Consider the following 27,178-nt stretch of genomic DNA (forward strand, 5'->3'; position numbering starts at 1 on the left):
CGGGAGACTGGGGTTCGATTTCCCGCCGGGGAGGTGCGATTTTTATATCGCGAAAGTTGCACGTGTGGCCCGAAAGGACATTAACGTTGTGATCGAGAAATGTAGTTGCTGCAGAATCGTAAGAAACTCTGCGTCTTAGCAAGTGTTTCTCGTATTCTTCACACGACGACGTCGTCGTCGTTTCAGAACGTACAGGGTTTGCTGTTGACGCTGAATCAGCGCACACCAGGCTTAATGATCGAGCTCGAAGCACCCAAGAAAAAGAATAATTTTAGGAGAGCGGGGTTTCGATCCACGGACCTCTGGGTTATGGGCCCAGCACGCTTCCACTGCGCCACTCTGCTGCGTGGAGGCATGCGCCCTCTTCGGTGCGTGACATGGGACGCTTGGAAAAGCGTTGTCTGCGTCGCGTACCGTTTAATAAACTGTGCAACATCTCTCAGCTTGACTTTTCTCGACTGTACAGGGTTTGCTGTTGACGCTGAATCAGCGCACACCAGGCTTAATGATCGAGCTCGAAGCACCCAAGAAAAAGAATAATTTTAGGAGAGCGGGGTTTCGATCCACGGACCTCTGGGTTATGGGCCCAGCACGCTTCCACTGCGCCACTCTGCTGCGTGGAGGCATGCGCCCTCTTCGGTGCGTGACATGGGACGCTTGGAAAAGCGTTGTCTGCGTCGCGTACCGTTTAATAAACTGTGCAACATCTCTCAGCTTAATAAACTGTGCAACATCTCTCAGCTTGACTTGTCTCGACTTTGCTCGACTGACGCTACGCTGACGCTTGCAAGAAGCGATATTTACCACGATCGTCTCGAGATGCAGCTGCGAGATGCTCAGGATTGACATTGCACTCCACGCAGGTGGCAACATTCGAATGCACTGCCTAGCTACGCGCCCGCAACTAACAAAATGCCGACCCTGCCAGGATTCGAACCTGGAATCTACTGATCCGTAGTCAGACGCGTTATCCGTTGCGCCACAGGGCCACAGTTCGCGTTTCGTAATATGAGGCGGGTACACGTCGCAGAGCAACGTGTTCTCCGTGGCTCTGCAACTGCGTGTCGTCCACTGACAACGGCGGCGCGGCCATTCTGGTCTTCCGCACTCTGCAGGGAGCTGCCAAGGAAGGCATCTCTCCTCCAGCTGCTCGGCCACGGTGCGCCTGCATAGCTTAGAGCTTGCCACACATCTGCCCTCGCTGTTGGACAGGTAGCAGAAGGCAAGGCGCGCGTTTTTCTGCAATTTTTCGGTGATGACAAGCGGTTGATATGCTTGCAAGTGTAGCATATGAAACAAGAATCGTATGAAGGATCCGTAGCCAGGTGCTAAAGTCGCAGTATGGCCGCAGGTGACGGTCGTATGACGGGTCTGTAGCCACAACAGGATGGCAGCAAAGCGAATACCGCTAACTGTAAGCACCCTCCTGTAGCCCCAGTGGCGCAATTGGTTAGCGCACGGTACTTATAAGGCAGTAGCCGTGAGCAATGCCGGGGTTGTGAGTTCGAGCCTCACCTGGGGCATGCTTTTACTTCGTAGCAGCTGACTCTGAAAGCATCGGGACGCTAGATTTGAGATGTATCACCTGCTTGAGAAACATAAGTGTGCGTGGATTATAAGTACCGCATGCGTATTCCTCGGTAGTATAGTGGTTAGTATCCCCGCCTGTCACGCCGGAGACTGGGGTTCGATTTCCCGCCGGGGAGGTGCGATTTTTATATCGCGAAAGTTGCACGTGTGGCCCGAAAGGACATTAACGTTGTGATCGAGAAATGTAGTTGCTGCAGAATCGTAAGAAACTCTGTGTCTTAGCAAGTGTTTCTCGTATTCTTCACACGACGACGTCGTCGTCGTTTCAGAACGTACAGGGTTTGCTGTTGACGCTGAATCAGCGCACACCAGGCTTAATGATCGAGCTCGAAGCACCCAAGAAAAAGAATAATTTTAGGAGAGCGGGGTTTCGATCCACGGCCCTCTGGGTTATGGGCCCAGCACGCTTCCACTGCGCCACTCTGCTGCGTGGAGGCATGCGCCCTCTTCGGTGCGTGACATGGGACGCTTGGAAAAGCGTTGTCTGCGTCGCGTACCGTTTAATAAACTGTGCAACATCTCTCAGCTTGACTTTTCTCGACTGTACAGGGTTTGCTGTTGACGCTGAATCAGCGCACACCAGGCTTAATGATCGAGCTCGAAGCACCCAAGAAAAAGAATAATTATAGGAGAGCGGGGTTTCGATCCACGGACCTCTGGGTTATGTGCCCAGCACGCTTCCACTGCGCCACTCTGCTGCGTGGAGGCGTGCGCCCTCTTCGGTGCGTGACATGGGACGCTTGGAAAAGCGTTGGCTGCGTCGCGTACCGTTTAATAAACTGTGCAACATCTCTCAGCTTGACTTGTCTCGACTTTGCTCGACTGACGCTTGCAAGAAGCGATATTTACCACGATCGTCTCGAGATGCAGCTGCGAGATGCTCAGGATTGACATTGCACTCCACGCAGGTGGCAACATTCGAATGCACTGCCTAGCTACGCGCCCGCAACTAACAAAATGCCGACCCTGCCAGGATTCGAACCTGGAATCTTCTGATCCGTAGTCAGACGCGTTATCCGTTGCGCCACAGGGCCACAGTTCGCGTTTCGTAATATGAGGCGGGTACACGTCGCAGAGCAACGTGTTCTCCGTGGCTCTGCAACTGCGTGTCGTCCACTGACAACGGCGGCGCGGCCATTCTGGTCTTCCGCACTCTGCAGGGAGCTGCCAAGGAAGGCATCTCTCCTCCAGCTGCTCGGCCACGGTGCGCCTGCATAGCTTAGAGCTTGCCACACATCTGCCCTCGCTGTTGGACAGGTAGCAGAAGGCAAGGCGCGCGTTTTTTCTGCAATTTTTCGGTGATGACAAGCGGTTGATATGCTTGCAAGTGTAGCATATGAAACAAGAATCGTATGAAGGATCCGTAGCCAGGTGCTAAAGTCGCAGTATGGCCGCAGGTGACGGTCGTATGACGGGTCTGTAGCCACAACAGGATGGCAGCAAAGCGAATACCGCTAACTGAAAGCACCCTCCTGTAGCCCCAGTGGCGCAATTGGTTAGCGCACGGTACTTATAAGGCAGTAGCCGTGAGCAATGCCGGGGTTGTGAGTTCGAGCCTCACCTGGGGCATACTTTTACTTCGTAGCAGCTGACTCTGAAAGCATCGGGACGCTAGATTTGAGATGTATCACCTGCTTGAGAAACATAAGTGTGCGTGCATTATAAGTACCGATTGCGTATTCCTCGGTAGTATAGTGGTTAGGATCCCCCCCTGCCACGCGGGAGACCGGGGTTCGTTTCCCCGCCGGGGAGGTGCGATTTTTATATCGCGAAAGTTGCACGTGTGGCCCGAAAGGACATTAACGTTGTGATCGAGAAATGTAGTTGCTGCAGAATCGTAAGAAACTCTGCGTCTTAGCAAGTGTTTCTCGTATTCTTCACACGACGACGTCGTCGTCGTTTCAGAACGTACAGGGTTTGCTGTTGACGCTGAATCAGCGCACACCAGGCTTAATGATCGAGCTCGAAGCACCCAAGAAAAAGAATAATTTTAGCAAAGCGTGGTTTCGATCCACGGACCTCTGGGTTATGGGCCCAGCACGCTTCCACTGCGCCACTCTGCTGCGTGGAGGCGTGCGCCCTCTTCGGTGCGTGACATGGGACGCTTGGAAAAGCGTTGGCTGCGTCGCGTACCGTTTAATAAACTGTGCAACATCTCTCAGCTTGACTTGTCTCGACTTTGCTCGACTGACGCTTGCAAGAAGCGATATTTACCACGATCGTCTCGAGATGCAGCTGCGAGATGCTCAGGATTGACATTGCACTCCACGCAGGTGGCAACATTCGAATGCACTGCCTAGCTACGCGCCCGCAACTAACAAAATGCCGACCCTGCCAGGATTCGAACCTGGAATCTTCTGATCCGTAGTCAGACGCGTTATCCGTTGCGCCACAGGGCCACAGTTCGCGTTTCGTAATATGAGGCGGGTACACGTCGCAGAGCAACGTGTTCTCCGTGGCTCTGCAACTGCGTGTCGTCCACTGACAACGGCGGCGCGGCCATTCTGGTCTTCCGCACTCTGCAGGGAGCTGCCAAGGAAGGCATCTCTCCTCCAGCTGCTCGGCCACGGTGCGCCTGCATAGCTTAGAGCTTGCCACACATCTGCCCTCGCTGTTGGACAGGTAGCAGAAGGCAAGGCGCGCGTTTTTCTGCAATTTTTCGGTGATGACAAGCGGTTGATATGCTTTCAAGTGTAGCATATGAAACAAAAATCGTACGAAGGATCCGTAGCCAGGTGCTAAAGTCGCAGTATGGCCGCAGGTGACGGTCGTATGACGGGTCTGTAGCCAACAGGATGGCAGCAAAGCGAATACCGCTAACTGAAAGCACCCTGCTGTAGCCCCAGTGGCGCAATTGGTTAGCGCACGGTACTTATAAGGTAGTAGCCGTGAGCAATGCCGGGGTTGTGAGTTCGAGCCTCACGTGGGGCATACTTTTACTTCGTAGCAGCTGACTCTGAAAGCATCGGGACGCTAGATTTGAGATGTATCACCTGCTTGAGAAACATAAGTGTGCGTGCATTATAAGTACCGATTGCGTATTCCTCGGTAGTATAGTGGTTAGTATCCCCGCCTGTCACGCGGGAGACCGGGGTTCGATTCCCCGCCGGGGAGGTGCGATTTTTATATCGCGAAAGTTGCACGTGTGGCCCGAAAGGACATTAACGTTGTGATCGAGAAATGTAGTTGCTGCAGAATCGTAAGAAACTCTGCGTCTTAGCAAGTGTTTCTCGTATTCTTCACACGACGACGTCGTCGTCGTTTCAGAACGTACAGGGTTTGCTGTTGACGCTGAATCAGCGCACACCAGGCTTAATGATCGAGCTCGAAGCACCCAAGAAAAAGTATAATTTTAGCAGAGCGTGGTTTCGATCCACGGACCTCTGGGTTATGGGCCCAGCACGCTTCCACTGCGCCACTCTGCTGCGTGGAGGCGTGCGCCCTCTTCGGTGCGTGACATGGGACGCTTGGAAAAGCGTTGTCTGCGTCGCGTACCGTTTAATAAACTGTGCAACATCTCTCAGCTTGACTTGTCTCGACTTTGCTCGACTGACGCTACGCTGACGCTTGCAAGAAGCGATATTTACCACGATCGTCTCGAGATGCAGCTGCGAGATGCTCAGGATTGACATTGCACTCCACGCAGGTGGCAACATTCGAATGCACTGCCTAGCTACGCGCCCGCAACTAACAAAATGCCGACCCTGCCAGGATTCGACCCTGGAATCTTCTGATCCGTAGTCAGACGCGTTATCCGTTGCGCCACAGGGCCACAGCTGGCGTTTCGTAATATGAGGCGGGTACACGTCGCAGAGCAACGTGTTCTCCGTGGCTCTGCAACTGCGTGTCGTCCACTGACAACGGCGGCGCGGCCATTCTGGTCTTCCGCACTCTGCAGGGAGCTGCCAAGGAAGGCATCTCTCCTCCAGCTGCTCGGCCACGGTGCGCCTGCATAGCTTAGAGCTTGCCACACATCTGCCCTCGCTGTTGGACAGGTAGCAGAAGGCAAGGCGCGCGTTTTTCTGCAATTTTTCGGTGATGACAAGCGGTTGATATGCTTGCAAGTGTAGCATATGAAACAAGAATCGTATGAAGGATCCGTAGCCAGGTGCTAAAGTCGCAGTATGGCCGCAGGTGACGGTCGTATGACGGGTCTGTAGCCACAACAGGATGGCAGCAAAGCGAATACCGCTAACTGAAAGCACCCTGCTGTAGCCCCAGTGGCGCAATTGGTTAGCGCACGGTACTTATAAGGCAGTAGCCGTGAGCAATGCCGGGTTTGTGAGTTCGAGCCTCACCTGGGGCATACTTTTACTTCGTAGCAGCTGACTCTGAAAGCATCGGGACGCTAGATTTGAGATGTATCACCTGCTTGAGAAACATAAGTGTGCGTGGATTATAAGTACCGCTTGCGTATTCCTCGGTAGTATAGTGGTTAGTATCCCCGCCTGTCACGCGGGAGACTGGGGTTTGATTTCCCGCCGGGGAGGTGCGATTTTTATATCGCGAAAGTTGCACGTGTGGCCCGAAAGGACATTAACGTTGTGATCGAGAAATGTAGTTGCTGCAGAATCGTAAGAAACTCTGCGTCTTAGCAAGTGTCTCTCGTATTCTTCACACGACGACGTCGTCGTCGTTTCAGAACGTACAGGGTTTGCTGTTGACGCTGAATCAGCGCACACCAGGCTTAATGATCGAGCTCGAAGCACCCAAGAAAAAGAATAATTTTAGGAGAGCGGGGTTTCGATCCACGGCCCTCTGGGTTATGGGCCCAGCACGCTTCCACTGCGCCACTCTGCTGCGTGGAGGCATGCGCCCTCTTCGGTGCGTGACATGGGACGCTTGGAAAAGCGTTGTCTGCGTCGCGTACCGTTTAATAAACTGTGCAACATCTCTCAGCTTGACTTTTCTCGACTGTACAGGGTTTGCTGTTGACGCTGAATCAGCGCACACCAGGCTTAATGATCGAGCTCGAAGCACCCAAGAAAAAGAATAATTATAGGAGAGCGGGGTTTCGATCCACGGACCTCTGGGTTATGGGCCCAGCACGCTTCCACTGCGCCACTCTGCTGCGTGGAGGCGTGCGCCCTCTTCGGTGCGTGACATGGGACGCTTGGAAAAGCGTTGGCTGCGTCGCGTACCGTTTAATAAACTGTGCAACATCTCTCAGCTTGACTTGTCTCGACTTTGCTCGACTGACGCTTGCAAGAAGCGATATTTACCACGATCGTCTCGAGATGCAGCTGCGAGATGCTCAGGATTGACATTGCACTCCACGCAGGTGGCAACATTCGAATGCACTGCCTAGCTACGCGCCCGCAACTAACAAAATGCCGACCCTGCCAGGATTCGAACCTGGAATCTTCTGATCCGTAGTCAGACGCGTTATCCGTTGCGCCACAGGGCCACAGTTCGCGTTTCGTAATATGAGGCGGGTACACGTCGCAGAGCAACGTGTTCTCCGTGGCTCTGCAACTGCGTGTCGTCCACTGACAACGGCGGCGCGGCCATTCTGGTCTTCCGCACTCTGCAGGGAGCTGCCAAGGAAGGCATCTCTCCTCCAGCTGCTCGGCCACGGTGCGCCTGCATAGCTTAGAGCTTGCCACACATCTGCCCTCGCTGTTGGACAGGTAGCAGAAGGCAAGGCGCGCGTTTTTTCTGCAATTTTTCGGTGATGACAAGCGGTTGATATGCTTGCAAGTGTAGCATATGAAACAAGAATCGTATGAAGGATCCGTAGCCAGGTGCTAAAGTCGCAGTATGGCCGCAGGTGACGGTCGTATGACGGGTCTGTAGCCACAACAGGATGGCAGCAAAGCGAATACCGCTAACTGAAAGCACCCTCCTGTAGCCCCAGTGGCGCAATTGGTTAGCGCACGGTACTTATAAGGCAGTAGCCGTGAGCAATGCCGGGGTTGTGAGTTCGAGCCTCACCTGGGGCATACTTTTACTTCGTAGCAGCTGACTCTGAAAGCATCGGGACACTAGATTTGAGATGTATCACCTGCTTGAGAAACATAAGTGTGCGTGCATTATAAGTACCGATTGCGTATTCCTCGGTAGTATAGTGGTTAGGATCCCCCCCTGCCACGCGGGAGACCGGGGTTCGATTCCCCGCCGGGGAGGTGCGATTTTTATATCGCGAAAGTTGCACGTGTGGCCCGAAAGGACATTAACGTTGTGATCGAGAAATGTAGTTGCTGCAGAATCGTAAGAAACTCTGCGTCTTAGCAAGTGTTTCTCGTATTCTTCACACGACGACGTCGTCGTCGTTTCAGAACGTACAGGGTTTGCTGTTGACGCTGAATCAGCGCACACCAGGCTTAATGATCGAGCTCGAAGCACCCAAGAAAAAGAATAATTTTAGCAAAGCGTGGTTTCGATCCACGGACCTCTGGGTTATGGGCCCAGCACGCTTCCACTGCGCCACTCTGCTGCGTGGAGGCGTGCGCCCTCTTCGGTGCGTGACATGGGACGCTTGGAAAAGCGTTGTCTGCGTCGCGTACCGTTTAATAAACTGTGCAACATCTCTCAGCTTGACTTGTCTCGACTTCGCTCGACTGACGCTTGCAAGAAGCGATATTTACCACGATCGTCTCGAGATGCAGCTGCGAGATGCTCAGGATTGACATTGCACTCCACGCAGGTGGCAACATTCGAATGCACTGCCTAGCTACGCGCCCGCAACTAACAAAATGCCGACCCTGCCAGGATTCGAACCTGGAATCTTCTGATCCGTAGTCAGACGCGTTATCCGTTGCGCCACAGGGCCACAGTTCGCGTTTCGTAATATGAGGCGGGTACACGTCGCAGAGCAACGTGTTCTCCGTGGCTCTGCAACTGCGTGTCGTCCACTGACAACGGCGGCGCGGCCATTCTGGTCTTCCGCACTCTGCAGGGAGCTGCCAAGGAAGGCATCTCTCCTCCAGCTGCTCGGCCACGGTGCGCCTGCATATCTTAGAGCTTGCCACACATCTGCCCTCGCTGTTGGACAGGTAGCAGAAGGCAAGGCGCGCGTTTTTCTGCAATTTTTCGGTGATGACAAGCGGTTGATATGCTTGCAAGTGTAGCATATGAAACAAGAATCGTATGAAGGATCCGTAGCCAGGTGCTAAAGTCGCAGTATGGCCGCAGGTGACGGTCGTATGACGGGTCTGTAGCCACAACAGGATGGCAGCAAAGCGAATACCGCTAACTGAAAGCACCCTGCTGTAGCCCCAGTGGCGCAATTGGTTAGCGCACGGTACTTATAAGGCAGTAGCCGTGAGCAATGCCGGGGTTGTGAGTTCGAGCCTCACCTGGGGCATACTTTTACTTCGTAGCAGCTGACTCTGAAAGCATCGGGACGCTAGATTTGAGATGTATCACCTGCTTGAGAAACATAAGTGTGCGTGGATTATAAGTACCGCTTGCGTATTCCTCGGTAGTATAGTGGTTAGTATCCCCGCCTGTCACGCGGGAGACTGGGGTTTGATTTCCCGCCGGGGAGGTGCGATTTTTATATCGCGAAAGTTGCACGTGTGGCCCGAAAGGACATTAACGTTGTGATCGAGAAATGTAGTTGCTGCAGAATCGTAAGAAACTCTGCGTCTTAGCAAGTGTCTCTCGTATTCTTCACACGACGACGTCGTCGTCGTTTCAGAACGTACAGGGTTTGCTGTTGACGCTGAATCAGCGCACACCAGGCTTAATGATCGAGCTCGAAGCACCCAAGAAAAAGAATAATTTTAGGAGAGCGGGGTTTCGATCCACGGCCCTCTGGGTTATGGGCCCAGCACGCTTCCACTGCGCCACTCTGCTGCGTGGAGGCATGCGCCCTCTTCGGTGCGTGACATGGGACGCTTGGAAAAGCGTTGTCTGCGTCGCGTACCGTTTAATAAACTGTGCAACATCTCTCAGCTTGACTTTTCTCGACTGTACAGGGTTTGCTGTTGACGCTGAATCAGCGCACACCAGGCTTAATGATCGAGCTCGAAGCACCCAAGAAGAAGAATAATTTTAGGAGAGCGGGGTTTCGATCCACGGACCTCTGGGTTATGGGCCCAGCACGCTTCCACTGCGCCACTCTGCTGCGTGGAGGCGTGCGCCCTCTTCGGTGCGTGACATGGGACGCTTGGAAAAGCGTTGGCTGCGTCGCGTACCGTTTAATAAACTGTGCAACATCTCTCAGCTTGACTTGTCTCGACTTTGCTCGACTGACGCTTGCAAGAAGCGATATTTACCACGATCGTCTCGAGATGCAGCTGCGAGATGCTCAGGATTGACATTGCACTCCACGCAGGTGGCAACATTCGAATGCACTGCCTAGCTACGCGCCCGCAACTAACAAAATGCCGACCCTGCCAGGATTCGAACCTGGAATCTTCTGATCCGTAGTCAGACGCGTTATCCGTTGCGCCACAGGGCCACAGTTCGCGTTTCGTAATATGAGGCGGGTACACGTCGCAGAGCAACGTGTTCTCCGTGGCTCTGCAACTGCGTGTCGTCCACTGACAACGGCGGCGCGGCCATTCTGGTCTTCCGCACTCTGCAGGGAGCTGCCAAGGAAGGCATCTCTCCTCCAGCTGCTCGGCCACGGTGCGCCTGCATAGCTTAGAGCTTGCCACACATCTGCCCTCGCTGTTGGACAGGTAGCAGAAGGCAAGGCGCGCGTTTTTTCTGCAATTTTTCGGTGATGACAAGCGGTTGATATGCTTGCAAGTGTAGCATATGAAACAAGAATCGTATGAAGGATCCGTAGCCAGGTGCTAAAGTCGCAGTATGGCCGCAGGTGACGGTCGTATGACGGGTCTGTAGCCACAACAGGATGGCAGCAAAGCGAATACCGCTAACTGAAAGCACCCTCCTGTAGCCCCAGTGGCGCAATTGGTTAGCGCACGGTACTTATAAGGCAGTAGCCGTGAGCAATGCCGGGGTTGTGAGTTCGAGCCTCACCTGGGGCATACTTTTACTTCGTAGCAGCTGACTCTGAAAGCATCGGGACGCTAGATTTGAGATGTATCACCTGCTTGAGAAACATAAGTGTGCGTGCATTATAAGTACCGATTGCGTATTCCTCGGTAGTATAGTGGTTAGGATCCCCCCCTGCCACGCGGGAGACCGGGGTTCGATTCCCCGCCGGGGAGGTGCGATTTTTATATCGCGAAAGTTGCACGTGTGGCCCGAAAGGACATTAACGTTGTGATCGAGAAATGTAGTTGCTGCAGAATCGTAAGAAACTCTGCGTCTTAGCAAGTGTTTCTCGTATTCTTCACACGACGACGTCGTCGTCGTTTCAGAACGTACAGGGTTTGCTGTTGACGCTGAATCAGCGCACACCAGGCTTAATGATCGAGCTCGAAGCACCCAAGAAAAAGAATAATTTTAGCAAAGCGTGGTTTCGATCCACGGACCTCTGGGTTATGGGCCCAGCACGCTTCCACTGCGCCACTCTGCTGCGTGGAGGCGTGCGCCCTCTTCGGTGCGTGACATGAAACGCTTGGAAAAGCGTTGTCTGCGTCGCGTACCGTTTAATAAACTGTGCAACATCTCTCAGCTTGACTTGTCTCGACTTTGCTCGACTGACGCTTGCAAGAAGCGATATTTACCACGATCGTCTCGAGATGCAGTTGCGAGATGCTCAGGATTGACATTGCACTCCACGCAGGTGGCAACATTCGAATGCACTGCCTAGCTACGCGCCCGCAACTAACAAAATGCCGACCCTGCCAGGATTCGAACCTGGAATCTTCTGATCCGTAGTCAGACGCGTTATCCGTTGCGCCACAGGGCCACAGTTCGCGTTTCGTAATATGAGGCGGGTACACGTCGCAGAGCAACGTGTTCTCCGTGGCTCTGCAACTGCGTGTCGTCCACTGACAACGGCGGCGCGGCCATTCTGGTCTTCCGCACTCTGCAGGGAGCTGCCAAGGAAGGCATCTCTCCTCCAGCTGCTCGGCCACGGTGCGCCTGCATATCTTAGAGCTTGCCACACATCTGCCCTCGCTGTTGGACAGGTAGCAGAAGGCAAGGCGCGCGTTTTTCTGCAATTTTTCGGTGATGACAAGCGGTTGATATGCTTGCAAGTGTAGCATATGAAACAAGAATCGTATGAAGGATCCGTAGCCAGGTGCTAAAGTCGCAGTATGGCCGCAGGTGACGGTCGTATGACGGGTCTGTAGCCACAACAGGATGGCAGCAAAGCGAATACCGCTAACTGAAAGCACCCTGCTGTAGCCCCAGTGGCGCAATTGGTTAGCGCACGGTACTTATAAGGCAGTAGCCGTGAGCAATGCCGGGGTTGTGAGTTCGAGCCTCACCTGGGGCATACTTTTACGTCGTAGCAGCTGACTCTGAAAGCATCGGGACGCTAGATTTGAGATGTATCACCTGCTTGAGAAACATAAGTGTGCGTGGATTATAAGTACCGCATGCGTATTCCTCGGTAGTATAGTGGTTAGTATCCCCGCCTGTCACGCGGGAGACTGGGGTTCGATTTCCCGCCGGGGAGGTGCGATTTTTATATCGCGAAAGTTGCACGTGTGGCCCGAAAGGACATTAACGTTGTGATCGAGAAATGTAGTTGCTGCAGAATCGTAAGAAACTCTGCGTCTTAGCAAGTGTTTCTCGTATTCTTCACACGACGACGTCGTCGTCGTTTCAGAACGTACAGGGTTTGCTGTTGACGCTGAATCAGCGCACACCAGGCTTAATGATCGAGCTCGAAGCACCCAAGAAAAAGAATAATTTTAGGAGAGCGGGGTTTCGATCCACGGCCCTCTGGGTTATGGGCCCAGCACGCTTCCACTGCGCCACTCTGCTGCGTGGAGGCATGCGCCCTCTTCGGTGCGTGACATGGGACGCTTGGAAAAGCGTTGTCTGCGTCGCGCACCGTTTAATAAACTGTGCAACATCTCTCAGCTTGACTTGTCTCGACTTTGCTCGACTGACGCTTGCAAGAAGCGATATTTACCACGATCGTCTCGAGATGCAGCTGCGAGATGCTCAGGATTGACATTGCACTCCACGCAGGTGGCAACATTCGAATGCACTGCCTAGCTACGCGCCCGCAACTAACAAAATGCCGACCCTGCCAGGATTCGAACCTGGAATCTTCTGATCCGTAGTCAGACGCGTTATCCGTTGCGCCACAGGGCCACAGTTCGCGTTTCGTAATATGAGGCGGGTACACGTCGCAGAGCAACGTGTTCTCCGTGGCTCTGCAACTGCGTGTCGTCCACTGACAACGGCGGCGCGGCCATTCTGGTCTTCCGCACTCTGCAGGGAGCTGCCAAGGAAGGCATCTCTCCTCCAGCTGCTCGGCCACGGTGCGCCTGCATAGCTTAGAGCTTGCCACACATCTGCCCTCGCTGTTGGACAGGTAGCAGAAGGCAAGGCGCGCGTTTTTCTGCAATTTTTCGGTGATGACAAGCGGTTGATATGCTTGCAAGTGTAGCATATGAAACAAGAATCGTATGAAGGATCCGTAGCCAGGTGCTAAAGTCGCAGTATGGCCGCAGGTGACGGTCGTATGACGGGTCTGTAGCCACAACAGGATGGCAGCAAAGCGAATACCGCTAACTGAAAGCACCCTGCTGTAGCCCCAGTGGCGCAATTGGTTAGCGCACGGTACTTATAAGGCAGTAGCCGTGAGCAATGCCGGGGTTGTGAGTTCGAGCCTCACCTGGGGCATACTTTTACTTCGTAGCAGCTGACTCTGAAAGCATCGGGACGCTAGATTTGAGATGTATCACCTGCTTGAGAAACATAAGTGTGCGTGGATTATAAGTACCGCTTGCGTATTCCTCGGTAGTATAGTGGTTAGTATCCCCGCCTGTCACGCGGGAGACTGGGGTTCGATTTCCCGCCGGGGAGGTGCGATTTTTATATCGCGAAAGTTGCACGTGTGGCCCGAAAGGACATTAACGTTGTGATCGAGAAATGTAGTTGCTGCAGAATCGTAAGAAACTCTGCGTCTTAGCAAGTGTTTCTCGTATTCTTCACACGACGACGTCGTCGTCGTTTCAGAACGTACAGGGTTTGCTGTTGACGCTGAATCAGCGCACACCAGGCTTAATGATCGGGCTCGAAGCACCCAAGAAAAAGAATAATTTTAGGAGAGCGGGGTTTCGATCCACGGACCTCTGGGTTATGGGCCCAGCACGCTTCCACTGCGCCACTCTGCTGCGTGGAGGCATGCGCCCTCTTCGGTGCGTGACATGGGACGCTTGGAAAAGCGTTGTCTGCGTCGCGTACCGTTTAATAAACTGTGCAACATCTCTCAGCTTGACTTTTCTCGACTGTACAGGGTTTGCTGTTGGCGCTGAATCAGCGCACACCAGGCTTAATGATCGAGCTCGAAGCACCCAAGAAAAAGAATAATTTTAGGAGAGCGGGGTTTCGATCCACGGACCTCTGGGTTATGGGCCCAGCACGCTTCCACTGCGCCACTCTGCTGCGTGGAGGCATGCGCCCTCTTCGGTGCGTGACATGGGACGCTTGGAAAAGCGTTGTCTGCGTCGCGCACCGTTTAATAAACTGTGCAACATCTCTCAGCTTGACTTGTCTCGACTTTGCTCGACTGACGCTACGCTGACGCTTGCAAGAAGCGATATTTACCACGATCGTCTCGAGATGCAGCTGCGAGATGCTCAGGATTGACATTGCACTCCACGCAGGTGGCAACATTCGAATGCACTGCCTAGCTACGCGTCCGCAACTAACAAAATGCCGACCCTGCCAGGATACGAACCTGGAATCTTTTGATCCGTAGTCAGACGCGTTATCCGTTGCGCCACAGGGCCACAGTTCGCGTTTCGTAATATGAGGCGGGTACACGTCGCAGAGCAACGTGTTCTCCGTGGCTCTGCAACTGCGTGTCGTCCACTGACAACGGCGGCGCGGCCATTCTGGTCTTCCGCACTCTGCAGGGAGCTGCCAAGGAAGGCATCTCTCCTCCAGCTGCTCGGCCACGGTGCGCCTGCATAGCTTAGAGCTTGCCACACATCTGCCCTCGCTGTTGGACAGGTAGCAGAAGGCAAGGCGCGCGTTTTTCTGCAATTTTTCGGTGATGACAAGCGGTTGATATGCTTTCAAGTGTAGCATATGAAACAAAAATCGTACGAAGGATCCGTAGCCAGGTGCTAAAGTCGCAGTATGGCCGCAGGTGACGGTCGTATGACGGGTCTGTAGCCAACAGGATGGCAGCAAAGCGAATACCGCTAACTGAAAGCACCCTGCTGTAGCCCCAGTGGCGCAATTGGTTAGCGCACGGTACTTATAAGGTAGTAGCCGTGAGCAATGCCGGGGTTGTGAGTTCGAGCCTCACCTGGGGCATACTTTTACTTCGTAGCAGCTGACTCTGAAAGCATCGGGACGCTAGATTTGAGATGTATCACCTGCTTGAGAAACATAAGTGTGCGTGCATTATAAGTACCGCTTGCGTATTCCTCGGTAGTATAGTGGTTAGGATCCCCGCCTGTCATGCGGGAGACCGGGGTTCGATTCCCCGCCGGGGAGGTGCGATTTTTATATCGCGAAAGTTGCACGTGTGGCCCGAAAGGACATTAACGTTGTGATCGAGAAATGTAGTTGCTGCAGAATCGTAAGAAACTCTGCGTCTTAGCAAGTGTTTCTCGTATTCTTCACACGACGACGTCGTCGTCGTTTCAGAACGTACAGGGTTTGCTGTTGACGCTGAATCAGCGCACACCAGGCTTAATGATCGAGCTCGAAGCACCCAAGAAAAAGAATAATTTTAGGAGAGCGTGGTTTCGATCCACGGACCTCTGGGTTATGGGCCCAGCACGCTTCCACTGCGCCACTCTGCTGCGTGGAGGCGTGCGCCCTCTTCGGTGCGTGACATGGGACGCTTGGAAAAGCGTTGTCTGCGTCGCGTACCGTTTAATAAACTGTGCAACATCTCTCAGCTTGACTTGTCTCGACTTTGCTCGACTGACGCTTGCAAGAAGCGATATTTACCACGATCGTCTCGAGATGCAGCTGCGAGATGCTCAGGATTGACATTGCACTCCACGCAGGTGGCAACATTCGAATGCACTGCCTAGCTACGCGCCCGCAACTAACAAAATGCCGACCCTGCCAGGATTCGAACCTGGAATCTTCTGATCCGTAGTCAGACGCGTTATCCGTTGCGCCACAGGGCCACAGTTCGCGTTTCGTAATATGAGGCGGGTACACGTCGCAGAGCAACGTGTTCTCCGTGGCTCTGCAACTGCGTGTCGTCCACTGACAACGGCGGCGCGGCCATTCTGGTCTTCCGCACTCTGCAGGGAGCTGCCAAGGAAGGCATCTCTCCTCCAGCTGCTCGGCCACGGTGCGCCTGCATAGCTTAGAGCTTGCCACACATCTGCCCTCGCTGTTGGACAGGTAGCAGAAGGCAAGGCGCGCGTTTTTCTGCAATTTTTCGGTGATGACAAGCGGTTGATATGCTTGCAAGTGTAGCATATGAAACAAGAATCGTATGAAGGATCCGTAGCCAGGTGCTAAAGTCGCAGTATGGCCGCAGGTGACGGTCGTATGACGGGTCTGTAGCCACAACAGGATGGCAGCAAAGCGAATACCGCTAACTGAAAGCACCCTGCTGTAGCCCCAGTGGCGCAATTGGTTAGCGCACGGTACTTATAAGGCAGTAGCCGTGAGCAATGCCGGGGTTGTGAGTTCGAGCCTCACCTGGGGCATACTTTTACTTCGTAGCAGCTGACTCTGAAAGCATCGGGACGCTAGATTTGAGATGTATCACCTGCTTGAGAAACATAAGTGTGCGTGGATTATAAGTACCGCATGCGTATTCCTCGGTAGTATAGTGGTTAGTATCCCCGCCTGTCACGCGGGAGACTGGGGTTCGATTTCCCGCCGGGGAGGTGCGATTTTTATATCGCGAAAGTTGCACGTGTGGCCCGAAAGGACATTAACGTTGTGATCGAGAAATGCAGTTGCTGCAGAATCGTAAGAAACTCTGCGTCTTAGCAAGTGTTTCTCGTATTCTTCACACGACGACGTCGTCGTCGTTTCAGAACGTACAGGGTTTGCTGTTGACGCTGAATCAGCGCACACCAGGCTTAATGATCGAGCTCGAAGCACCCAAGAAAAAGAATAATTTTAGGAGAGCGGGGTTTCGATCCACGGACCTCTGGGTTATGGGCCCAGCACGCTTCCACTGCGCCACTCTGCTGCGTGGAGGCATGCGCCCTCTTCGGTGCGTGACATGGGACGCTTGGAAAAGCGTTGTCTGCGTCGCGCACCGTTTAATAAACTGTGCAACATCTCTCAGCTTGACTTTTCTCGACTGTACAGGGTTTGCTGTTGGCGCTGAATCAGCGCACACCAGGCTTAATGATCGAGCTCGAAGCACCCAAGAAAAAGAATAATTTTAGGAGAGCGGGGTTTCGATCCACGGACCTCTGGGTTATGGGCCCAGCACGCTTCCACTGCGCCACTCTGCTGCGTGGAGGCATGCGCCCTCTTCGGTGCGTGACATGGGACGCTTGGAAAAGCGTTGTCTGCGTCGCGCACCGTTTAATAAACTGTGCAACATCTCTCAGCTTGACTTGTCTCGACTTTGCTCGACTGACGCTACGCTGACGCTTGCAAGAAGCGATATTTACCACGATCGTCTCGAGATGCAGCTGCGAGATGCTCAGGATTGACATTGCACTCCACGCAGGTGGCAACATTCGAATGCACTGCCTAGCTACGCGTCCGCAACTAACAAAATGCCGACCCTGCCAGGATACGAACCTGGAATCTTTTGATCCGTAGTCAGACGCGTTATCCGTTGCGCCACAGGGCCACAGTTCGCGTTTCGTAATATGAGGCGGGTACACGTCGCAGAGCAACGTGTTCTCCGTGGCTCTGCAACTGCGTGTCGTCCACTGACAACGGCGGCGCGGCCATTCTGGTCTTCCGCACTCTGCAGGGAGCTGCCAAGGAAGGCATCTCTCCTCCAGCTGCTCGGCCACGGTGCGCCTGCATAGCTTAGATCTTGCCACACATCTGCCCTCGCTGTTGGACAGGTAGCAGAAGGCAAGGCGCGCGTTTTTCTGCAATTTTTCGGTGATGACAAGCGGTTGATATGCTTTCAAGTGTAGCATATGAAACAAAAATCGTACGAAGGATCCGTAGCCAGGTGCTAAAGTCGCAGTATGGCCGCAGGTGACGGTCGTATGACGGGTCTGTAGCCAACAGGATGGCAGCAAAGCGAATACCGCTAACTGAAAGCACCCTGCTGTAGCCCCAGTGGCGCAATTGGTTAGCGCACGGTACTTATAAGGTAGTAGCCGTGAGCAATGCCGGGGTTGTGAGTTCGAGCCTCACCTGGGGCATACTTTTACTTCGTAGCAGCTGACTCTGAAAGCATCGGGACGCTAGATTTGAGATGTATCACCTGCTTGAGAAACATAAGTGTGCGTGCATTATAAGTACCGCTTGCGTATTCCTCGGTAGTATAGTGGTTAGGATCCCCGCCTGTCATGCGGGAGACCGGGGTTCGATTCCCCGCCGGGGAGGTGCGATTTTTATATCGCGAAAGTTGCACGTGTGGCCCGAAAGGACATTAACGTTGTGATCGAGAAATGTAGTTGCTGCAGAATCGTAAGAAACTCTGCGTCTTAGCAAGTGTTTCTCGTATTCTTCACACGACGACGTCGTCGTCGTTTCAGAACGTACAGGGTTTGCTGTTGACGCTGAATCAGCGCACACCAGGCTTAATGATCGAGCTCGAAGCACCCAAGAAAAAGAATAATTTTAGGAGAGCGTGGTTTCGATCCACGGACCTCTGGGTTATGGGCCCAGCACGCTTCCACTGCGCCACTCTGCTGCGTGGAGGCGTGCGCCCTCTTCGGTGCGTGACATGGGACGCTTGGAAAAGCGTTGTCTGCGTCGCGTACCGTTTAATAAACTGTGCAACATCTCTCAGCTTGACTTGTCTCGACTTTGCTCGACTGACGCTTGCAAGAAGCGATATTTACCACGATCGTCTCGAGATGCAGCTGCGAGATGCTCAGGATTGACATTGCACTCCACGCAGGTGGCAACATTCGAATGCACTGCCTAGCTACGCGCCCGCAACTAACAAAATGCCGACCCTGCCAGGATTCGAACCTGGAATCTTCTGATCCGTAGTCAGACGCGTTATCCGTTGCGCCACAGGGCCACAGTTCGCGTTTCGTAATATGAGGCGGGTACACGTCGCAGAGCAACGTGTTCTCCGTGGCTCTGCAACTGCGTGTCGTCCACTGACAACGGCGGCGCGGCCATTCTGGTCTTCCGCACTCTGCAGGGAGCTGCCAAGGAAGGCATCTCTCCTCCAGCTGCTCGGCCACGGTGCGCCTGCATAGCTTAGAGCTTGCCACACATCTGCCCTCGCTGTTGGACAGGTAGCAGAAGGCAAGGCGCGCGTTTTTCTGCAATTTTTCGGTGATGACAAGCGGTTGATATGCTTGCAAGTGTAGCATATGAAACAAGAATCGTATGAAGGATCCGTAGCCAGGTGCTAAAGTCGCAGTATGGCCGCAGGTGACGGTCGTATGACGGGTCTGTAGCCACAACAGGATGGCAGCAAAGCGAATACCGCTAACTGAAAGCACCCTGCTGTAGCCCCAGTGGCGCAATTGGTTAGCGCACGGTACTTATAAGGCAGTAGCCGTGAGCAATGCCGGGGTTGTGAGTTCGAGCCTCACCTGGGGCATACTTTTACTTCGTAGCAGCTGACTCTGAAAGCATCGGGACGCTAGATTTGAGATGTATCACCTGCTTGAGAAACATAAGTGTGCGTGGATTATAAGTACCGCATGCGTATTCCTCGGTAGTATAGTGGTTAGTATCCCCGCCTGTCACGCGGGAGACTGGGGTTCGATTTCCCGCCGGGGAGGTGCGATTTTTATATCGCGAAAGTTGCACGTGTGGCCCGAAAGGACATTAACGTTGTGATCGAGAAATGCAGTTGCTGCAGAATCGTAAGAAACTCTGCGTCTTAGCAAGTGTTTCTCGTATTCTTCACACGACGACGTCGTCGTCGTTTCAGAACGTACAGGGTTTGCTGTTGACGCTGAATCAGCGCACACCAGGCTTAATGATCGAGCTCGAAGCACCCAAGAAAAAGAATAATTTTAGGAGAGCGGGGTTTCGATCCACGGACCTCTGGGTTATGGGCCCAGCACGCTTCCACTGCGCCACTCTGCTGCGTGGAGGCATGCGCCCTCTTCGGTGCGTGACATGGGACGCTTGGAAAAGCGTTGTCTGCGTCGCGCACCGTTTAATAAACTGTGCAACATCTCTCAGCTTGACTTTTCTCGACTGTACAGGGTTTGCTGTTGGCGCTGAATCAGCGCACACCAGGCTTAATGATCGAGCTCGAAGCACCCAAGAAAAAGAATAATTTTAGGAGAGCGGGGTTTCGATCCACGGACCTCTGGGTTATGTGCCCAGCACGCTTCCACTGCGCCACTCTGCTGCGTGGAGGCATGCGCCCTCTTCGGTGCGTGACATGGGACGCTTGGAAAAGCGTTGTCTGCGTCGCGCACCGTTTAATAAACTGTGCAACATCTCTCAGCTTGACTTGTCTCGACTTTGCTCGACTGACGCTACGCTGACGCTTGCAAGAAGCGATATTTACCACGATCGTCTCGAGATGCAGCTGCGAGATGCTCAGGATTGACATTGCACTCCACGCAGGTGGCAACATTCGAATGCACTGCCTAGCTACGCGCCCGCAACTAACAAAATGCCGACCCTGCCAGGATACGAACCTGGAATCTTTTGATCCGTAGTCAGACGCGTTATCCGTTGCGCCACAGGGCCACAGTTCGCGTTTCGTAATATGAGGCGGGTACACGTCGCAGAGCAACGTGTTCTCCGTGGCTCTGCAACTGCGTGTCGTCCACTGACAACGGCGGCGCGGCCATTCTGGTCTTCCGCACTCTGCAGGGAGCTGCCAAGGAAGGCATCTCTCCTCCAGCTGCTCGGCCACGGTGCGCCTGCATAGCTTAGAGCTTGCCACACATCTGCCCTCGCTGTTGGACAGGTAGCAGAAGGCAAGGCGCGCGTTTTTCTGCAATTTTTCGGTGATGACAAGCGGTTGATATGCTTTCAAGTGTAGCATATGAAACAAAAATCGTACGAAGGATCCGTAGCCAGGTGCTAAAGTCGCAGTATGGCCGCAGGTGACGGTCGTATGACGGGTCTGTAGCCAACAGGATGGCAGCAAAGCGAATACCGCTAACTGAAAGCACCCTGCTGTAGCCCCAGTGGCGCAATTGGTTAGCGCACGGTACTTATAAGGTAGTAGCCGTGAGCAATGCCGGGGTTGTGAGTTCGAGCCTCACCTGGGGCATACTTTTACTTCGTAGCAGCTGACTCTGAAAGCATCGGGACGCTAGATTTGAGATGTATCACCTGCTTGAGAAACATAAGTGTGCGTGCATTATAAGTACCGCTTGCGTATTCCTCGGTAGTATAGTGGTTAGTATCCCCGCCTGTCACGCGGGAGACCGGGGTTCGATTCCCCGCCGGGGAGGTGCGATTTTTATATCGCGAAAGTTGCACGTGTGGCCCGAAAGGACATTAACGTTGTGATCGAGAAATGTAGTTGCTGCAGAATCGTAAGAAACTCTGCGTCTTAGCAAGTGTTTCTCGTATTCTTCACACGACGACGTCGTCGTCGTTTCAGAACGTACAGGGTTTGCTGTTGACGCTGAATCAGCGCACACCAGGCTTAATGATCGAGCTCGAAGCACCCAAGAAAAAGTATAATTTTAGCAGAGCGTGGTTTCGATCCACGGACCTCTGGGTTATGGGCCCAGCACGCTTCCACTGCGCCACTCTGCTGCGTGGAGGCGTGCGCCCTCTTCGGTGCGTGACATGGGACGCTTGGAAAAGCGTTGTCTGCGTCGCGTACCGTTTAATAAACTGTGCAACATCTCTCAGCTTGACTTGTCTCGACTTTGCTCGACTGACGCTTGCAAGAAGCGATATTTACCACGATCGTCTCGAGATGCAGCTGCGAGATGCTCAGGATTGACATTGCACTCCACGCAGGTGGCAACATTCGAATGCACTGCCTAGCTACGCGCCCGCAACTAACAAAATGCCGACCCTGCCAGGATTCGAACCTGGAATTTTCTGATCCGTAGTCAGACGCGTTATCCGTTGCGCCACAGGGCCACAGTTCGCGTTTCGTAATATGAGGCGGGTACACGTCGCAGAGCAACGTGTTCTCCGTGGCTCTGCAACTGCGTGTCGTCCACTGACAACGGCGGCGCGGCCATTCTGGTCTTCCGCACTCTGCAGGGAGCTGCCAAGGAAGCCATCTCTCCTCCAGCTGCTCGGCCACGGTGCGCCTGCATATCTTAGAGCTTGCCACACATCTGCCCTCGCTGTTGGACAGGTAGCAGAAGGCAAGGCGCGCGTTTTTCTGCAATTTTTCGGTGATGACAAGCGGTTGATATGCTTGCAAGTGTAGCATATGAAACAAGAATCGTATGAAGGATCCGTAGCCAGGTGCTAAAGTCGCAGTATGGCCGCAGGTGACGGTCGTATGACGGGTCTGTAGCCACAACAGGATGGCAGCAAAGCGAATACCGCTAACTGAAAGCACCCTGCTGTAGCCCCAGTGGCGCAATTGGTTAGCGCACGGTACTTATAAGGCAGTAGCCGTGAGCAATGCCGGGGTTGTGAGTTCGAGCCTCACCTGGGGCATACTTTTACTTCGTAGCAGCTGACTCTGAAAGCATCGGGACGCTAGATTTGAGATGTATCACCTGCTTGAGAAACATAAGTGTGCGTGGATTATAAGTACCGCTTGCGTATTCCTCGGTAGTATAGTGGTTAGTATCCCCGCCTGTCACGCGGGAGACTGGGGTTCGATTTCCCGCCGGGGAGGTGCGATTTTTATATCGCGAAAGTTGCACGTGTGGCCCGAAAGGACATTAACGTTGTGATCGAGAAATGTAGTTGCTGCAGAATCGTAAGAAACTCTGCGTCTTAGCAAGTGTCTCTCGTATTCTTCACACGACGACGTCGTCGTCGTTTCAGAACGTACAGGGTTTGCTGTTGACGCTGAATCAGCACACACCAGGCTTAATGATCGAGCTCGAAGCACCCAAGAAAAAGAATAATTTTAGGAGAGCGGGGTTTCGATCCACGGCCCTCTGGGTTATGGGCCCAGCACGCTTCCACTGCGCCACTCTGCTGCGTGGAGGCATGCGCCCTCTTCGGTGCGTGACATGGGACGCTTGGAAAAGCGTTGTCTGCGTCGCGTACCGTTTAATAAACTGTGCAACATCTCTCAGCTTGACTTTTCTCGACTGTACAGGGTTTGCTGTTGACGTTGAATCACCGCACACCAGGCTTAATGATCGAGCTCGAAGCACCCAAGAAAAAGAATAATTTTAGGAGAGCGGGGTTTCGATCCACGGACCTCTGGGTTATGGGCCCAGCACGCTTCCACTGCGCCACTCTGCTGCGTGGAGGCGTGCGCCCTCTTCGGTGCGTGACATGGGACGCTTGGAAAAGCGTTGTCTGCGTCGCGTACCGTTTAATAAACTGTGCAACATCTCTCAGCTTGACTTGTCTCGACTTTGCTCGACTGACGCTTGCAAGAAGCGATATTTACCACGATCGTCTCGAGATGCAGCTGCGAGATGCTCAGGATTGACATTGCACTCCACGCAGGTGGCAACATTCGAATGCACTGCCTAGCTACGCGCCCGCAACTAACAAAATGCCGACCCTGCCAGGATTCGAACCTGGAATCTTCTGATCCGTAGTCAGACGCGTTATCCGTTGCGCCACAGGGCCACAGTTCGCGTTTCGTAATATGAGGCGGGTACACGTCGCAGAGCAACGTGTTCTCCGTGGCTCTGCAACTGCGTGTCGTCCACTGACAACGGCGGCGCGGCCATTCTGGTCTTCCGCACTCTGCAGGGAGCTGCCAAGGAAGGCATCTCTCCTCCAGCTGCTCGGCCACGGTGCGCCTGCATAGCTTAGAGCTTGCCACACATCTGCCCTCGCTGTTGGACAGGTAGCAGAAGGCAAGGCGCGCGTTTTTCTGCAATTTTTCGGTGATGACAAGCGGTTGATATGCTTGCAAGTGTAGCATATGAAACAAGAATCGTATGAAGGATCCGTAGCCAGGTGCTAAAGTCGCAGTATGGCCGCAGGTGACGGTCGTATGACGGGTCTGTAGCCACAACAGGATGGCAGCAAAGCGAATACCGCTAACTGAAAGCACCCTCCTGTAGCCCCAGTGGCGCAATTGGTTAGCGCACGGTACTTATAAGGCAGTAGCCGTGAGCAATGATGGGGTTGTGAGTTCGAGCGTCACCTGGGGCATACTTTTACTTCGTAGCAGCTGACTCTGAAAGCATCGGGACGCTAGATTTGAGATGTATCACCTGCTTGAGAAACATAAGTGTGCGTGCATTATAAGTACCGATTGCGTATTCCTCGGTAGTATAGTGGTTAGGATCCCCCCCTGCACGCGGGAGACCGGGGTTCGATTCCCCGCCGGGGAGGTGCGATTTTTATATCGCGAAAGTTGCACGTGTGGCCCGAAAGGACATTAACGTTGTGATCGAGAAATGTAGTTGCTGCAGAATCGTAAGAAACTCTGCGTCTTAGCAAGTGTTTCTCGTATTCTTCACACGACGACGTCGTCGTCGTTTCAGAACGTACAGGGTTTGCTGTTGACGCTGAATCAGCGCACACCAGGCTTAATGATCGAGCTCGAAGCACCCAAGAAAAAGAATAATTTTAGCAAAGAGTGGTTTCGATCCACGGACCTCTGGGTTATGGGCCCAGCACGCTTCCACTGCGCCACTCTGCTGCGTGGAGGCGTGCGCCCTCTTCGGTGCGTGACATGGGACGCTTGGAAAAGCGTTGTCTGCGTCGCGTACCGTTTAATAAACTGTGCAACATCTCTCAGCTTGACTTGTCTCGACTTTGCTCGACTGACGCTTGCAAGAAGCGATATTTACCACGATCGTCTCGAGATGCAGCTGCGAGATGCTCAGGATTGACATTGCACTCCACGCAGGTGGCAACATTCGAATGCACTGCCTAGCTACGCGCCCGCAACTAACAAAATGCCGACCCTGCCAGGATTCGAACCTGGAATCTTCTGATCCGTAGTCAGACGCGTTATCCGTTGCGCCACAGGGCCACAGTTCGCGTTTCGTAATATGAGGCGGGTACACGTCGCAGAGCAACGTGTTCTCCGTGGCTCTGCAACTGCGTGTCGTCCACTGACAACGGCGGCGCGGCCATTCTGGTCTTCCGCACTCTGCAGGGAGCTGCCAAGGAAGGCATCTCTCCTCCAGCTGCTCGGCCACGGTGCGCCTGCATAGCTTAGAGCTTGCCACACATCTGCCCTCGCTGTTGGACAGGTAGCAGAAGGCAAGGCGCGCGTTTTTCTGCAATTTTTCGGTGATGACAAGCGGTTGATATGCTTGCAAGTGTAGCATATGAAACAAGAATCGTATGAAGGATCCGTAGCCAGGTGCTAAAGTCGCAGTATGGCCGCAGGTGACGGTCGTATGACGGGTCTGTAGCCACAACAGGATGGCAGCAAAGCGAATACCGCTAACTGAAAGCACCCTGCTGTAGCCCCAGTGGCGCAATTGGTTAGCGCACGGTACTTATAAGGCAGTAGCCGTGAGCAATGCCGGGGTTGTGAGTTCGAGCCTCACCTGGGGCATACTTTTACTTCGTAGCAGCTGACTCTGAAAGCATCGGGACGCTAGATTTGAGATGTATCACCTGCTTGAGAAACATAAGTGTGCGTGGATTATAAGTACCGCTTGCGTATTCCTCGGTAGTATAGTGGTTAGTATCCCCGCCTGTCACGCGGGAGACTGGGGTTCGATTTCCCGCCGGGGAGGTGCGATTTTTATATCGCGAAAGTTGCACGTGTGGCCCGAAAGGACATTAACGTTGTGATCGAGAAATGTAGTTGCTGCAGAATCGTAAGAAACTCTGCGTCTTAGCAAGTGTCTCTCGTATTCTTCACACGACGACGTCGTCGTCGTTTCAGAACGTACAGGGTTTGCTGTTGACGCTGAATCAGCGCACACCAGGCTTAATGATCGAGCTCGAAGCACCCAAGAAAAAGAATAATTTTAGGAGAGCGGGGTTTCGATCCACGGCCCTCTGGGTTATGGGCCCAGCACGCTTCCACTGCGCCACTCTGCTGCGTGGAGGCATGCGCCCTCTTCGGTGCGTGACATGGGACGCTTGGAAAAGCGTTGTCTGCGTCGCGCACCGTTTAATAAACTGTGCAACATCTCTCAGCTTGACTTGTCTCGACTTTGCTCGACTGACGCTTGCAAGAAGCGATATTTACCACGATCGTCTCGAGATGCAGCTGCGAGATGCTCAGGATTGACATTGCACTCCACGCAGGTGGCAACATTCGAATGCACTGCCTAGCTACGCGCCCGCAACTAACAAAATGCCGACCCTGCCAGGATTCGAACCTGGAATCTTCTGATCCGTAGTCAGACGCGTTATCCGTTGCGCCACAGGGCCACAGTTCGCGTTTCGTAATATGAGGCGGGTACACGTCGCAGAGCAACGTGTTCTCCGTGGCTCTGCAACTGCGTGTCGTCCACTGACAACGGCGGCGCGGCCATTCTGGTCTTCCGCACTCTGCAGGGAGCTGCCAAGGAAGGCATCTCTCCTCCAGCTGCTCGGCCACGGTGCGCCTGCATAGCTTAGAGCTTGCCACACATCTGCCCTCGCTGTTGGACAGGTAGCAGAAGGCAAGGCGCGCGTTTTTCTGCAATTTTTCGGTGATGACAAGCGGTTGATATGCTTGCAAGTGTAGCATATGAAACAAGAATCGTATGAAGGATCCGTAGCCAGGTGCTAAAGTCGCAGTATGGCCGCAGGTGACGGTCGTATGACGGGTCTGTAGCCACAACAGGATGGCAGCAAAGCGAATACCGCTAACTGAAAGCACCCTGCTGTAGCCCCAGTGGCGCAATTGGTTAGCGCACGGTACTTATAAGGCAGTAGCCGTGAGCAATGCCGGGGTTGTGAGTTCGAGCCTCACCTGGGGCATACTTTTACTTCGTAGCAGCTGACTCTGAAAGCATCGGGACGCTAGATTTGAGATGTATCACCTGCTTGAGAAACATAAGTGTGCGTGGATTATAAGTACCGCTTGCGTATTCCTCGGTAGTATAGTGGTTAGTATCCCCGCCTGTCACGCGGGAGACTGGGGTTCGATTTCCCGCCGGGGAGGTGCGATTTTTATATCGCGAAAGTTGCACGTGTGGCCCGAAAGGACATTAACGTTGTGATCGAGAAATGTAGTTGCTGCAGAATCGTAAGAAACTCTGCGTCTTAGCAAGTGTCTCTCGTATTCTTCACACGACGACGTCGTCGTCGTTTCAGAACGTACAGGGTTTGCTGTTGACGCTGAATCAGCGCACACCAGGCTTAATGATCGAGCTCGAAGCACCCAAGAAAAAGAATAATTTTAGGAGAGCGGGGTTTCGATCCACGGCCCTCTGCGTTATGGGCCCAGCACGCTTCCACTGCGCCACTCTGCTGCGTGGAGGCATGCGCCCTCTTCGGTGCGTGACATGGG

General features: G+C 53.5%; 43 non-coding genes across 43 annotated transcripts; 23 read left to right on the plus strand and 20 right to left on the minus strand.

The window, feature by feature from the left end:
• Positions 1 to 916: 916 nt before the first annotated feature.
• On the minus strand, positions 917 to 989 carry Trnar-acg (transfer RNA arginine (anticodon ACG)). The gene has a single exon. It is a non-coding gene; the product is annotated as a tRNA-Arg (tRNA).
• Positions 990 to 1,431: 442 nt separating this feature from the next.
• Positions 1,432 to 1,523, plus strand: Trnai-uau (transfer RNA isoleucine (anticodon UAU)). The gene is given in 2 exon segments: positions 1,432 to 1,469; positions 1,488 to 1,523. It is a non-coding gene; the product is annotated as a tRNA-Ile (tRNA).
• Positions 1,524 to 2,551: 1,028 nt separating this feature from the next.
• On the minus strand, positions 2,552 to 2,624 carry Trnar-acg (transfer RNA arginine (anticodon ACG)). Its single transcript has one exon. It is a non-coding gene; the product is annotated as a tRNA-Arg (tRNA).
• A 443-nt stretch (positions 2,625 to 3,067) lies between these two features.
• Positions 3,068 to 3,159, plus strand: Trnai-uau (transfer RNA isoleucine (anticodon UAU)). The gene is given in 2 exon segments: positions 3,068 to 3,105; positions 3,124 to 3,159. It is a non-coding gene; the product is annotated as a tRNA-Ile (tRNA).
• A 757-nt stretch (positions 3,160 to 3,916) lies between these two features.
• Trnar-acg (transfer RNA arginine (anticodon ACG)) lies at positions 3,917 to 3,989 on the minus strand. Its single transcript has one exon. It is a non-coding gene; the product is annotated as a tRNA-Arg (tRNA).
• Positions 3,990 to 4,429: 440 nt separating this feature from the next.
• Trnai-uau (transfer RNA isoleucine (anticodon UAU)) lies at positions 4,430 to 4,521 on the plus strand. The gene is given in 2 exon segments: positions 4,430 to 4,467; positions 4,486 to 4,521. It is a non-coding gene; the product is annotated as a tRNA-Ile (tRNA).
• Positions 4,522 to 4,632: 111 nt separating this feature from the next.
• Positions 4,633 to 4,704, plus strand: Trnad-guc (transfer RNA aspartic acid (anticodon GUC)). The gene has a single exon. It is a non-coding gene; the product is annotated as a tRNA-Asp (tRNA).
• A 239-nt stretch (positions 4,705 to 4,943) lies between these two features.
• Trnam-cau (transfer RNA methionine (anticodon CAU)) lies at positions 4,944 to 5,015 on the minus strand. The gene has a single exon. It is a non-coding gene; the product is annotated as a tRNA-Met (tRNA).
• Positions 5,016 to 5,289: 274 nt separating this feature from the next.
• Trnar-acg (transfer RNA arginine (anticodon ACG)) lies at positions 5,290 to 5,362 on the minus strand. The gene has a single exon. It is a non-coding gene; the product is annotated as a tRNA-Arg (tRNA).
• A 442-nt stretch (positions 5,363 to 5,804) lies between these two features.
• On the plus strand, positions 5,805 to 5,896 carry Trnai-uau (transfer RNA isoleucine (anticodon UAU)). Its single transcript is given in 2 exon segments — positions 5,805 to 5,842; positions 5,861 to 5,896. It is a non-coding gene; the product is annotated as a tRNA-Ile (tRNA).
• A 1,028-nt stretch (positions 5,897 to 6,924) lies between these two features.
• Positions 6,925 to 6,997, minus strand: Trnar-acg (transfer RNA arginine (anticodon ACG)). Its single transcript has one exon. It is a non-coding gene; the product is annotated as a tRNA-Arg (tRNA).
• Positions 6,998 to 7,440: 443 nt separating this feature from the next.
• On the plus strand, positions 7,441 to 7,532 carry Trnai-uau (transfer RNA isoleucine (anticodon UAU)). The gene is given in 2 exon segments: positions 7,441 to 7,478; positions 7,497 to 7,532. It is a non-coding gene; the product is annotated as a tRNA-Ile (tRNA).
• Positions 7,533 to 7,643: 111 nt separating this feature from the next.
• On the plus strand, positions 7,644 to 7,715 carry Trnag-gcc (transfer RNA glycine (anticodon GCC)). Its single transcript has one exon. It is a non-coding gene; the product is annotated as a tRNA-Gly (tRNA).
• Positions 7,716 to 8,289: 574 nt separating this feature from the next.
• On the minus strand, positions 8,290 to 8,362 carry Trnar-acg (transfer RNA arginine (anticodon ACG)). Its single transcript has one exon. It is a non-coding gene; the product is annotated as a tRNA-Arg (tRNA).
• Positions 8,363 to 8,804: 442 nt separating this feature from the next.
• Positions 8,805 to 8,896, plus strand: Trnai-uau (transfer RNA isoleucine (anticodon UAU)). The gene is given in 2 exon segments: positions 8,805 to 8,842; positions 8,861 to 8,896. It is a non-coding gene; the product is annotated as a tRNA-Ile (tRNA).
• Positions 8,897 to 9,924: 1,028 nt separating this feature from the next.
• On the minus strand, positions 9,925 to 9,997 carry Trnar-acg (transfer RNA arginine (anticodon ACG)). Its single transcript has one exon. It is a non-coding gene; the product is annotated as a tRNA-Arg (tRNA).
• A 443-nt stretch (positions 9,998 to 10,440) lies between these two features.
• Trnai-uau (transfer RNA isoleucine (anticodon UAU)) lies at positions 10,441 to 10,532 on the plus strand. The gene is given in 2 exon segments: positions 10,441 to 10,478; positions 10,497 to 10,532. It is a non-coding gene; the product is annotated as a tRNA-Ile (tRNA).
• Positions 10,533 to 10,643: 111 nt separating this feature from the next.
• Positions 10,644 to 10,715, plus strand: Trnag-gcc (transfer RNA glycine (anticodon GCC)). Its single transcript has one exon. It is a non-coding gene; the product is annotated as a tRNA-Gly (tRNA).
• A 574-nt stretch (positions 10,716 to 11,289) lies between these two features.
• Trnar-acg (transfer RNA arginine (anticodon ACG)) lies at positions 11,290 to 11,362 on the minus strand. Its single transcript has one exon. It is a non-coding gene; the product is annotated as a tRNA-Arg (tRNA).
• Positions 11,363 to 11,804: 442 nt separating this feature from the next.
• On the plus strand, positions 11,805 to 11,896 carry Trnai-uau (transfer RNA isoleucine (anticodon UAU)). Its single transcript is given in 2 exon segments — positions 11,805 to 11,842; positions 11,861 to 11,896. It is a non-coding gene; the product is annotated as a tRNA-Ile (tRNA).
• Positions 11,897 to 12,653: 757 nt separating this feature from the next.
• On the minus strand, positions 12,654 to 12,726 carry Trnar-acg (transfer RNA arginine (anticodon ACG)). Its single transcript has one exon. It is a non-coding gene; the product is annotated as a tRNA-Arg (tRNA).
• Positions 12,727 to 13,168: 442 nt separating this feature from the next.
• On the plus strand, positions 13,169 to 13,260 carry Trnai-uau (transfer RNA isoleucine (anticodon UAU)). The gene is given in 2 exon segments: positions 13,169 to 13,206; positions 13,225 to 13,260. It is a non-coding gene; the product is annotated as a tRNA-Ile (tRNA).
• A 1,039-nt stretch (positions 13,261 to 14,299) lies between these two features.
• Positions 14,300 to 14,372, minus strand: Trnar-acg (transfer RNA arginine (anticodon ACG)). The gene has a single exon. It is a non-coding gene; the product is annotated as a tRNA-Arg (tRNA).
• Positions 14,373 to 14,812: 440 nt separating this feature from the next.
• On the plus strand, positions 14,813 to 14,904 carry Trnai-uau (transfer RNA isoleucine (anticodon UAU)). The gene is given in 2 exon segments: positions 14,813 to 14,850; positions 14,869 to 14,904. It is a non-coding gene; the product is annotated as a tRNA-Ile (tRNA).
• A 111-nt stretch (positions 14,905 to 15,015) lies between these two features.
• On the plus strand, positions 15,016 to 15,087 carry Trnad-guc (transfer RNA aspartic acid (anticodon GUC)). Its single transcript has one exon. It is a non-coding gene; the product is annotated as a tRNA-Asp (tRNA).
• Positions 15,088 to 15,661: 574 nt separating this feature from the next.
• Trnar-acg (transfer RNA arginine (anticodon ACG)) lies at positions 15,662 to 15,734 on the minus strand. Its single transcript has one exon. It is a non-coding gene; the product is annotated as a tRNA-Arg (tRNA).
• Positions 15,735 to 16,176: 442 nt separating this feature from the next.
• On the plus strand, positions 16,177 to 16,268 carry Trnai-uau (transfer RNA isoleucine (anticodon UAU)). The gene is given in 2 exon segments: positions 16,177 to 16,214; positions 16,233 to 16,268. It is a non-coding gene; the product is annotated as a tRNA-Ile (tRNA).
• A 1,039-nt stretch (positions 16,269 to 17,307) lies between these two features.
• On the minus strand, positions 17,308 to 17,380 carry Trnar-acg (transfer RNA arginine (anticodon ACG)). The gene has a single exon. It is a non-coding gene; the product is annotated as a tRNA-Arg (tRNA).
• A 440-nt stretch (positions 17,381 to 17,820) lies between these two features.
• Positions 17,821 to 17,912, plus strand: Trnai-uau (transfer RNA isoleucine (anticodon UAU)). The gene is given in 2 exon segments: positions 17,821 to 17,858; positions 17,877 to 17,912. It is a non-coding gene; the product is annotated as a tRNA-Ile (tRNA).
• A 111-nt stretch (positions 17,913 to 18,023) lies between these two features.
• Positions 18,024 to 18,095, plus strand: Trnad-guc (transfer RNA aspartic acid (anticodon GUC)). The gene has a single exon. It is a non-coding gene; the product is annotated as a tRNA-Asp (tRNA).
• Positions 18,096 to 18,669: 574 nt separating this feature from the next.
• Trnar-acg (transfer RNA arginine (anticodon ACG)) lies at positions 18,670 to 18,742 on the minus strand. The gene has a single exon. It is a non-coding gene; the product is annotated as a tRNA-Arg (tRNA).
• A 442-nt stretch (positions 18,743 to 19,184) lies between these two features.
• Positions 19,185 to 19,276, plus strand: Trnai-uau (transfer RNA isoleucine (anticodon UAU)). The gene is given in 2 exon segments: positions 19,185 to 19,222; positions 19,241 to 19,276. It is a non-coding gene; the product is annotated as a tRNA-Ile (tRNA).
• Positions 19,277 to 20,315: 1,039 nt separating this feature from the next.
• Trnar-acg (transfer RNA arginine (anticodon ACG)) lies at positions 20,316 to 20,388 on the minus strand. The gene has a single exon. It is a non-coding gene; the product is annotated as a tRNA-Arg (tRNA).
• A 440-nt stretch (positions 20,389 to 20,828) lies between these two features.
• Trnai-uau (transfer RNA isoleucine (anticodon UAU)) lies at positions 20,829 to 20,920 on the plus strand. Its single transcript is given in 2 exon segments — positions 20,829 to 20,866; positions 20,885 to 20,920. It is a non-coding gene; the product is annotated as a tRNA-Ile (tRNA).
• A 111-nt stretch (positions 20,921 to 21,031) lies between these two features.
• Trnad-guc (transfer RNA aspartic acid (anticodon GUC)) lies at positions 21,032 to 21,103 on the plus strand. The gene has a single exon. It is a non-coding gene; the product is annotated as a tRNA-Asp (tRNA).
• A 239-nt stretch (positions 21,104 to 21,342) lies between these two features.
• Trnam-cau (transfer RNA methionine (anticodon CAU)) lies at positions 21,343 to 21,414 on the minus strand. The gene has a single exon. It is a non-coding gene; the product is annotated as a tRNA-Met (tRNA).
• Positions 21,415 to 21,677: 263 nt separating this feature from the next.
• Positions 21,678 to 21,750, minus strand: Trnar-acg (transfer RNA arginine (anticodon ACG)). The gene has a single exon. It is a non-coding gene; the product is annotated as a tRNA-Arg (tRNA).
• A 442-nt stretch (positions 21,751 to 22,192) lies between these two features.
• Positions 22,193 to 22,284, plus strand: Trnai-uau (transfer RNA isoleucine (anticodon UAU)). The gene is given in 2 exon segments: positions 22,193 to 22,230; positions 22,249 to 22,284. It is a non-coding gene; the product is annotated as a tRNA-Ile (tRNA).
• A 1,028-nt stretch (positions 22,285 to 23,312) lies between these two features.
• On the minus strand, positions 23,313 to 23,385 carry Trnar-acg (transfer RNA arginine (anticodon ACG)). The gene has a single exon. It is a non-coding gene; the product is annotated as a tRNA-Arg (tRNA).
• Positions 23,386 to 24,675: 1,290 nt separating this feature from the next.
• Positions 24,676 to 24,748, minus strand: Trnar-acg (transfer RNA arginine (anticodon ACG)). The gene has a single exon. It is a non-coding gene; the product is annotated as a tRNA-Arg (tRNA).
• Positions 24,749 to 25,190: 442 nt separating this feature from the next.
• Positions 25,191 to 25,282, plus strand: Trnai-uau (transfer RNA isoleucine (anticodon UAU)). The gene is given in 2 exon segments: positions 25,191 to 25,228; positions 25,247 to 25,282. It is a non-coding gene; the product is annotated as a tRNA-Ile (tRNA).
• Positions 25,283 to 26,039: 757 nt separating this feature from the next.
• Positions 26,040 to 26,112, minus strand: Trnar-acg (transfer RNA arginine (anticodon ACG)). Its single transcript has one exon. It is a non-coding gene; the product is annotated as a tRNA-Arg (tRNA).
• Positions 26,113 to 26,554: 442 nt separating this feature from the next.
• Trnai-uau (transfer RNA isoleucine (anticodon UAU)) lies at positions 26,555 to 26,646 on the plus strand. The gene is given in 2 exon segments: positions 26,555 to 26,592; positions 26,611 to 26,646. It is a non-coding gene; the product is annotated as a tRNA-Ile (tRNA).
• The last annotated feature ends 532 nt before the right edge of the window (positions 26,647 to 27,178 follow it).

This window comes from Schistocerca cancellata, chromosome 9 (assembly GCF_023864275.1).
Source record: "Schistocerca cancellata isolate TAMUIC-IGC-003103 chromosome 9, iqSchCanc2.1, whole genome shotgun sequence".
Classification (NCBI taxonomy): Eukaryota; Metazoa; Arthropoda; class Insecta; order Orthoptera; family Acrididae; genus Schistocerca; species Schistocerca cancellata.